The 10759-nt window shown below is 34.5% G+C and overlaps 1 long non-coding RNA gene across 2 annotated transcripts in view; it reads left to right on the forward strand.

Moving 5' to 3' along the window:
- The first annotated feature begins 7064 nt into the window (after window positions 1–7064).
- Window positions 7065–10759, forward strand: part of LOC106741659 — an 8365-nt gene continuing 4670 nt past the window's right edge. The window contains exons 1-2 of one of the 2 annotated variants that reach the window (XR_001374201.1): window positions 7065–8720; window positions 9285–9381. This is a non-coding gene — a long non-coding RNA (uncharacterized LOC106741659). Of the gene's footprint in view, window positions 9382–10759 lie in introns of both variants that reach the window. The other variant, XR_001374200.1, reaches the window with a different exon arrangement.

Raw genomic sequence — 10759 nt, forward strand, 5'->3', positions numbered from 1 at the left:
ACTGAAAATTTTCAATCTGCATTGAAGTGGTTATTAATTTATGCACAAGTTGGGAGTTCTGATTATGCTAATTGTAATAAAAAAGATGATACTTGTATTTTATAGGCCAAAAAATCTATAAAAAAATCTATAACCAAAGAGAAGTTATTGCCAAAGATATTGACATTTCAGAAGCATGTACGAATACATTAGCGAATACAAACAATGAACTTCGCTTTTCCAATAACTTTACATTAGATATACCTAATTGCGAGAAACAATAAAGTATAAATAAAGGTACAAATATTATGTTAAATGAGAGTGCAATGTTAAATGAGAATGTAATGTTAAATGAGAGTNCAATAATACAACTCATCTTCCCTACAAGAAATTAAAGATAGAGGTAAATACACTTCTGCGTCCGCGGATGTTATTGAAATGTTTAACTGCAGAGTGCACTTTAAGAGAGATACAAGTTTATGAAATAGAAAATGTTAAAAACGTATTTATTGAGAAAACTATGTAAAGAATTTCTCTATATATTTTAGATAATAAAGAAAAGAACTGTTCAGGGAATCATTGAAAATCTGTCATTAAAACCAATTTTGAATAAGTTTTTTGATGTACGTTTACATTACGAAAGTACTTTTAATTTTCCAGAAGAGATTCGGCTAAAAATCTAAAACTTGTTTTATTAAAAAATCAATGAACATATTTCTTTTGAATACAACTATGTTATTACAATAATTCTATTTGTTTGTTTATTTCCTTTACACAATCCTTGTCTCAAAATACTTTTTTAAGCTTGGGGTCCGGAAAATCAGCATTACACTCTTGAATAGAAAGAGATAGAGATTGGCCGTCTTCGCGTCTTATCTCACTCATGTTTATCGATCAATTCCATACACGGATGGCGCAGTCCATGGCCGGTATTCATAGTCGGATCTAATATTTAGGACCGTCTTAAATTTATTTTCAGATGCTCTACGATTCATTTCATTGGCCATGAAGCATCTGAAGATAAACTTAAGACGGTCTTAAATATAAGATCCGACTATGAATACCGGCCATGGACTGCGCCATCTGTGTATGAAATTGATCGACAAACATGAGTGAGAACCCAAATATCATGATATACGAGATGTTTCAGAACCCAAAGGGACAAACTTTGTGAAAACGTAGAACGGATTGAGGTGAATAAAAAAATCCTGTATAATTTTGCACACAACACGTAAAATTTCGAGATATTAATGATTAAAAATGACTATAAATAAAAGGCTTCTTTAATTAATAACTCAAAAATTTGCTTGTTGTTTGCGAAAAGGTAAAAGATATTTTAGTTCAGAGTAGCTTAATCTGCAGATATATAACAACTATTGTACTTAGTGACAGATATCGCAATATATCGAACCTTGGACCTTGAATTTTGAACCTGTCACTCGGTTTCTGCTATTAATCTGTCTTTAAGTCGCTGTATGTTCTGCCTGCTTCTGCCGTCAGTCTACTTACATTGTCTATCAGCAAGCTTTGTCGCATTTCTTGCGGCAGGTTGGCCACATAATCTGATAAAATAGATCCTGTATTAAATTTGTTTGCCTTTCTGCCATCAAAAATTTGTTGCAAATTCTGTTTGAAATCTGTTTGTGCAGGTTTGGCTACTTGGGCAAAAGAGATTAGGAGTGCGTTCGGGGAGACACTATTAGCGCTATAAACGCAAACACTACTAATGCTGTTCGTGGGGCTAATAGCGCGAAAGTGATAGCAAGCTCCACGAACGACATTATGCCTGTATAATAAGTTAGAGTAATAAGTAATAAGTAATAAGTTAGAGTGAGATAAAATATATTTGTCTCATTCTAACTTATTGCACTTTCAGCACTGTTTCAGCAATGCTGCTAAAAAGAACATACCAAATGCTAATGCTATGATAAAGCCCGTATCAGACTACTTATACTACAAATATACTTATCTCACTCTAACTTATTGCATCAATTCAGCAATACAGCTAAAAAGAATAAACCAATTATTGCGTTAAGCCCGTATCAAACTATGGATTGAAGATTAAGATTGAATTGAAATTTAACCAGTGTAGAATTCACTAAATTTTACTAAAGTTACCTAAGTTTAATTAACTTTACACTGATTGGCTAAATTCAATTCAATCTCAATTCCCAATCCGTAGTCTGATATAGGCTTTATACTGCGTTATACTGAGCACGAGCGTGGCATAGCAGACAACGTCTAGAACTAGTCTATATTAGTGGTCCCAAGTTCGATCCCGGTAGAAATCAAAATATTTACGCTTGTGTCTCCTCTTGGAAAGAAGTGGCAACTCAATTGAGAGTATCTTTGCCAAGAGAACCTCTCTAAATAATATGCCATTTGGAACCAGCGTTAAACTGTAGATCCCATATGCCTGTATGATCAGCGTGCATATCACAGGCATATACCAGGTGTAGAAGTATGAAACCGGAATTTCCCTATAGATGGTGCTAGCCATCAGTTTAGGGACCGTAAGACCGCTTCTGCAGCGCCATAATCTCCCTCTAACAGCTGACGAAGATTTTCAACACACAACAACCCAAGTTCCATACACCGGTATATTTTTCTATAACCTTAAACATGTCGAGCTTTGCGTCTACGAACTACGATTTGCGGACAGCATTGGTTTTTTGTTATCATTTGAAGAAAACTGCTGCAGAATCGCATTCGAATGCTTGTCGAAGCTTACGGTGAACATGCTCTTGGTAAAACACAATATTCCGAATGGTTAAAAAAATTCAAAAGTGGTGATTTTGACGTGAGAAACGAAGAGCGTGGGAAACCACCGAAAAAGTTCGCAGACAACGAATTGCAAGCCTTATTGGATGAAGATGATACTCAAACTCAACAAGAACTCGCGGATGAATTGAATGTGACGCAGAAAGCTGTCTCAATTCGTTTGAAAGCCATGGGAAAGATTCAGAAAGTGGGAAAATGGGTTCCGCATGAACTGAATGAAAGACAGCAAGAAAATCGAAAAACCACTTGTGAAATGCTGCTCGACAGATACAAAAGAAAGTCCATCGTATCATGACAGGTGATGAAAAATGGATATATTTTGAGAATCCTAAGCGTCAGAAATCATGGGTGAATCCAGGCGAACCATCGACATCCACTGCAATCGCTTTGGAAAGAAGACAATGCTCTGTGTTTGGTGGGATCAGAAGGGTGTAATCTATTATGAGCTGCTAAAACCTGGTGAAACCGTCAACACTGATCCCTACCAACAGCAAATGATCGATTTAAATCGCGTGAAAAACGACCGGAATATGGAAAAAGGCAATACAAAGTCATTTTGCTCCATGATAATGCCCCATCACACACAGCAAAACGGGTCAGGCAAACGATCGAGGCGTTCAGTTGGGAAATACTAACGCATGCGGCTTATTCTCCAGACTTGGCTCCGTCCGGTTATCATCTATTCGCATCAATGGGACACGCTCTCGCTGAACAACGCTTCAATTCGTATGAAAATGTGCGAAAATGGCTCGATAGCTGGTTCGCTTCAAAAGAAGAAATGTTTTTTTGGCGTGGCATTCATAAACTGCCGGAGAGGTGGGAAAAATGTATAAATAGCAATGGACATTATTTATTTTGAATAAAATATTTTTTATCATTTTCAAACAACAGACGTGTAATTTAAAAAAAAATTCCGGTTTCATACTTCTACACCTGGTAAGAGAGGTCACCATGTCCGGATGCGGACAATAGGATTAAGGACTGTCGTTTTGCATTTTCATCTATTTTGCCTCGAGTTAGGTTAAACTTTTTTTAGATTAGATCAAATATCGCAGTTTAAATTCGTTTTCAGTTTCAACATACCGAAGCTTTGTTTCCACACAACTGTCTACGTACGTGAATAATAGTAAAATAATATGAAATAAATAAATACGTTGTACTCGTATTGTACGATATTCATGTGCAGAAGTTATAACATGCAATGTTGTGCAGTTCTGAGTGCTCATGGAGCTTGCAAACGCTAACGCTATCATTACACTATCTCGGAAGGAATAGTGTTAGTAGCGCGCAGTTATGACGTGCACATTACCACTGGTGACTTTATGATTGCTTTGGTAGCACTATTCTTTAGCCTCGTGGGCAGCTTTTAGCGCTAAATAGTGCTAATAGCCTTTCCTCGAACGCACCTTAGATATATAATTTTATTTAAATTAGACAGCATTTTGTTACTTTTGAACTAAGTATATAACTTGGAAAACGAACGAAATTACAGTGCATTAAAATATAAGAAGTCAACATACCTTAAAAATGCATAATAAATAAGTGCCAAAATGTATAAAGGAAAAACTACATTAAAAAAAACTATTTTTTCGATATTGTTGCATTTATTGTAATTTTCAATATTTTATATCAATTTTTCATCAAATTTGTTTTACATTTCTTCAATTTCATAAATATTTTATATTTTAACTTATGATGCTAACGAAAAGCCGCATTCCGAATCAGCTTATATAACATATATGTTCTAACTTATACAAAAATTTTGTACATAAAAACTGGGTACATTTCACAGTCAGTTCATAGTCTAGTATATTATACAAAAATCTGTGGTCGCGGGCGCTCAGATATACAGTGGCGGACATATACTTACGTACAGTTAGGAAAATTAAGTTTTATTCGTTGTGTACTTATGTATGAAATAGTTAAACAAAAGTCCATTATGTTTTTTTATAAGTTTTTCATAAGTAGCATATATTATGAGATAGCAAAACAGTCTTTATCGATTTACAATAACTAAGAAGTTTCTTGTGTTTGTTTACTCAAGTGTTATATTTTCTGCGGATATGTACTTACGTACACTGTGGTAATACACAGATAGGTCAAAATTTCTGCAATGTAAACAATACTTATCAATATCTACCGAGTAAGTAGAGAGACGTGTTGTGACAGTGTTGTGACAAGCAAACAGTGCCAAAATGTATAAAGGAAAAACTACATTAAAAAAAACTATTTTTTCGATATTGTTGCAATAGTTTGGCACTGTGATGAGCAAACAAAAGAATATAATGCTAGAACAATGTCGGCAAATACAGCAGCTTCGCAAAAATGGAAAGTCTTATCGGAAGATTTCTACGAAGCTTGGGATATCTGTTATGGCTTGTTATCAAGCTATACAACATATTAAATATAAAAGGAATCATGGACAGATAATATTAAACGTCATGGAACGCCAGATAATGTTCCTCGTAAAAGCAAGACCACGAAAAACCGACATAAGAACTGATCGTAAGATTCATCGATGATCTGAATCAGATAGATTTAAAACTGCAGTTGATATTCACGCTAAAATATCATTAGATCTTGATAAAAATATAAGTGTTAGAACTGTCCGACGTAGATTGAATGAATTTCAATTACATGGACGCGTTGCTAGAAAGAAACCATTCATATCAGAAAAGAACCATCGAGTTAGAATAGCTTTTGCAAAGGAACATTTAAACTGGACGTAACAACAATGGTCTCGAGTTATTTTTACTGACGAATCTAAGTTTAATCGACTCGGATCTGATGGTAAAGTATATGTAAGACGTTGCATAGGTGAAGAATATCGCAAGAATTGTATAAAACCACCTGTAAAAGGGGGTGGCATATGAGGTTCTATGACTATTGATGGTACAGATCCTATTCATCGAATAAAAGGAATCATGGACAGATTTACATATTTGAACATCATAGAAAATGTACTGCTTCCATTTGCTGAAGAATATATGCCGAAAGAATGGATCTATTAAGCAAATTATGACCCGAAATATAGCGTGGTCTCACTGTTTCTCGTAGTCTCGCTTTATGAGGAACATTATCTGGCGTTCCATGATGTTTAATATGTTGTATAGCTTGATAACAAGCCATAACAGATATCCCAAGCTCTGTAGAAATCTTCCGATAAGACTTTCCATTTTTGCGAAGCTGCTGTATTTGCCGACATTGTTCTAGCGTTATATTCTTTCGTTTGCTCATCACAGTTGTCACAACACATCTCTCTACTTACATTACTCAGTAGATACTGATAAGTATTGATTATATTGCAGAAATTTTGACCTATCTATGTATTACCACAGTGTACGTAAGTACGTGCCCGCAAGAAATATGACACTTGAGTAAACAAACACAAGAAACTTCTTAGTTATTGTAAATCAATAAACACTGTTTTGCTATCTCATAATATATGCTATAAACTAGTAAAAGACGTATTGGACTTTTGTTTAACTGTTTCGTGTATAAGTACACAACGAATTAAACTTAATTTTCCTAACCGTACGTAAGTATATGTCCGCCACTGTACATATACTGGGTGTTTCATTTTCATTGGCGCACTAAATTTTCTCTTAAACAGTGCGTTTTAGAAAAAAATATTTCAGACAAAAGTTATATGATTTAGAGGGGGATATAAGATAGTGTCATTGGTTTGACCTTTGATAGTCACCTTTTGGAGGTCACATGAAGGTCACTTTCAATTTCTTAAATAGAAATCTCTACTTTTATTGTCTCTATTTTTTATAATCTTATAGCTTACCTCAAGAGCTTTTCAAAGCACTGCTATAAAATATTTTTGTATTAAGTACTTTTCGAGTTATAAGGTTTGAGTGTTGCAGTACTGCCGGCACTAATATTACCCAAAATAGGTATAAGGACTCCACGGTTCGTCAGTCCCATAGTATTTTCTGACTCTAAATCCTTTCTGCTGTGTGTGAGTGTGTGTGTAACATGTGTACAAATATATAAATATATTTAATAAATATATATGTATACATATTTATGTATATTTTTATACACTTAAATATATTTTATATATTTAAATATGATAAATTTAGTTTTTATTTTACTCATGGAACTGAAATCTTTCACTTTACTCAAGTAATTGCGATGAATCTTATATCTTATATTAAAATTGAAACGTTGAAGATTAGCATAGACCTCTGCGCAAGGTATATCTGCTAAATAGAAATAGATAAATACTAATGAATAATAATAATGAATAATAATAAAAAATAATGAATTATAAATTTTGATAACAATATTTTAAATAAATAATTTATAAGTTAACAACATATTTTGCTTAGGGGTCATTGCTAATCACTGTTTTAATTTTAGTATGAAATAGACTCATCACATACATTTTAGTAAGGCAAAAATTTAACACTTATTCTTGCACGTTATCAATGTGGACTGACGTCATCGGCAACGCGGTGTAGTAGAAACGCAGATGTAGAAACAGCTTGTCTTTCTGGAATGTTTACTACTATCTTTTCTTACAAATACAGGAACTGAGACATGCGAGAGAATTTTTCGGAAAAATAATATAAAAAGCGTGCGTAATATAAAAAGCGTATATAGCCAGGAGAGACAGTTCCTATTTTTAAGAAATGCAAACACCATTTCTCACAGGTCAATCGCAAAATTATGATCTATACGTTTAGTTTCTTTTTTTTCTTGCTCTGCGTCGCGTAACTTGCATGTCGCAACGTTGCTCATTGGGACCATTGGGAAGCTGAAGTGTATATGATTTGTGTTGTATGTGAAATATTAGTTGGTAAACTTAATTCCTGCCGCTCGCTATTAGAAGTGCCGGCTCCAACGCTGGCGAGTTTCGACGATGAAGTCGCATGTTTTGTGTAGTTTAGACATTACTGAAAGTGATTCAATCCTCACAGATTAGATTTTTCGATGACAAACAAATTTTCCAGTCGATTGAAAATGAACCGCGATAATCTGTTTTTCCGAGATGTGCTTCTTCACTACTTCGACCTCAAGAAAACCGCAGCTGAAACGCATCGCTTATTATCCGAAGTGTATGATGATGAAACTCCATCGGAAAGAACATGTAGCATTTAGTTTGAACGCTTTCGAAAAGGCGATTTTGACTTGAGAGACAAAGAACGTTCCGGACAGTCGGAAAAATTTGAAGATGTCGAGCTGTAAGAATTGTTCGATGAGAATTCAGCTCAACGCTTTTAGAGTTGTCGAAAGCGTTAAATGTTACTCTAATGGCCATCTCAAAATGTCATGGGAAAAATTCATAAAGAAGGGATATGGTTACCATATGAGTTGTTAGAAAATGCCGTTTTGAATCGTTTGTCTATCGCGACTTCTTTGCTTGTCAGGCATAGAAAAGAGTTTTTTGTGGCGTATCGTGACTAGCGATGAAAAATGGATTTATTTTGATAATCCCAAGCGGAGGAAATCATGGGCCGATCTCGACCAACTATCCATCTCAACGCCGAAAAGGAATATTCATTGGCATAAGACTTTGCTCTGCATTTGGTGGAACTAGGACGGTGTACTGTATTATGAGCTCTCGCGTCCATACGAAACCGTTTCAGCTGATCGCTACCAATAGCAATTATGCCGATTGAGTGACGAGTTAATGCAGAAAAGACCATCCGTAACCAACAATCAACGCAAAGTCATTCTTTTTTCATGATAACGTTTGACCGCATGTTGCGAAAAGCGTAAAGCAGACACTTCTACAGTATAAATGGGAAATCCTCTTGCATTCAGCGTACTTTTCAGACATGGCACCGTAGGATTACTATCTCTTCCAGTCGATGGAACACGCACTTACAGACACACGCTTCTTCATTTACGAAGAAGTTTAAAAATGGATGGATGAATGGATCACCTCGAGAGACACCGCGTTCTATCGTCGTGGGATTGTCCTGTTGCCGGAGAGCTGGGAAAAGGTAATAGAAAATGGAGGAAATTATTTTGATTAAGGTATTTATTTATCTTCCCTTCGAAATAAATTAATTTTGGAGACGAAATAGCGTCAGGAATTAAGTTTATCACCTAATATATCTTGCTTATGAATTGACAGAGTTGGAATTCGAGTAAATCACCAAATTCTTTTTTCTCATTGCTCGTGCAAACGCAAACAAACAGAAGATAGGAAGTGAGCAAGAAGAGTTAGCAATAAAAACTTATTTGTTGTAGCAAGTGAAAGTGATTAAGAAGAGACGGATTGCCTTATTGAAAAAGAAATGAGCATTAACTCAAAAGACAGGGGTAGTGATATACCCTTACATACAGGGCAAACGGGAACGATAATTTAAAAGTTAATAAATTTTTTCAAAGTGGAGAGGCGATTATTAAAATTAAAAGCAATAAATATGAAATTCCAATAGATATTGCTAAACATATTATTAGACAAATTATTATTAAAGTCTTAGTAATTTCATTAAGTACAAAACCACACATATAATCTTAATACGAAAAATTGTTAAATGAATATGGTTTGGTCATGGTAGGTTGAACTTGAAGCAGGTCAAGTCTCACAGCTTTTGGATGAAGATATTAACCAGATATCTATAATATCAAGACAATAAGGTCAATTTTGACAAGAAGGTAAGAATTCCGATGGCATAGATACCCGATGCAAGCAAGAAAAATGAGTAAATCCGATTCATTGAATTGATTCCGATAATATTTATTAATTAAAGATAATAATGCTATTCTTGTATCGTGGAGTCTCTCATAAATATTCTTTTCGCTTAGGTACAGAAATTAAAGAAGCTGAAAAGTTTGATGATTTAATGCTTGAATATATCCATGATAAAAAGATATATCGTTTTTTGCAAGCTAAACATAGATTAGATGAATCTATAAAAATCATAGCACGTAATTTATTAGCAGATAAAAGCGATTTTAGTTTAACATGTTTGCTACCAGGATCTGAGAGGAAAATCTTGCACCACAGCTCAGGGTGTTTTTTGTTAGAATATATCTCCAATTGACATGGGTCTTTTTAGAATATATTTATAACATAAAAATGTAATTATCTCTAGACCAAGGACATCCTATATTTATTTTATTGTTTTTTAGTTCAACAATACTGTTCATTTCCAAATTTATTGCAATATGTTATCATAAACTGATAAAGAACATACACCGCACATCTGCGGCGGTGGGCTCAGATACAAGAATCGGGACGCCGCATATATACGGCGGTGATATCAAACGTGTTAATAAAATACTTTTTCTCTTACCAAGATTTAAAAAAAGAAATTATTTAAAGATGGTTCAATTAAAGATGTTATTATTTATACCAAATCGATTTTGAACACTTGAAAGGTGCAAAAATTGGAATTGAGAGGTCTAGAAGATAAAGATGATATTTTAGACGTAGAAAATGATAAAAAAATTTATTCGTTCGCTACAAATTCGGCGAAGATGTTGCTATGTTATTAAAACAAAAATTACCGGTTTCAGGCAGATCAGCAAATGGGGCGGTAGAGTATTCCGTCAATGACATAAAAGATTTTTTAAACCATGTTGTGTTTGCAGTAATCGACTTAATGAAAAAGAGGTAGAATTGTTAAAGAAGTGATTGGTACAGAGTTTTATTTTATTACAACAGAAAACATATATAACAAGTTTTTCATAATAATGTTGAATTGGCTAAAAGATAAAAAGAGAAGTACGAAGTCTGTTCAAAAAGTATCGCGAATTTTGTGTTTTTTCAAAAATTATTTATTTATTCATGAATATCTATTTTGTCTCCTTCAAAGTAATCCCCATCAGATATTATACACTTGTGCCAACGTTTTTTCCAATCCTCGAAGCACTTCAAAAAATCATTTTTTGTGATCTTGTTCAGCTCCTCCTTCGATGCCGTCTTTATCTCCTCAATCGTAGCGTAGCGTCGTCCTTTCATGTGCCTCTTCAGTTTCGGGAACAAGAAAAAGTCACAGGGGGCCAGGTCTGGGGAATACGGTGGCTGCGG

This window comes from Dinoponera quadriceps, unplaced genomic scaffold (assembly GCF_001313825.1).
Source record: "Dinoponera quadriceps isolate SergipeBrazil2010 unplaced genomic scaffold, ASM131382v1 scaffold117, whole genome shotgun sequence".
In the NCBI taxonomy this organism is placed as follows: Eukaryota; Metazoa; Arthropoda; class Insecta; order Hymenoptera; family Formicidae; genus Dinoponera; species Dinoponera quadriceps.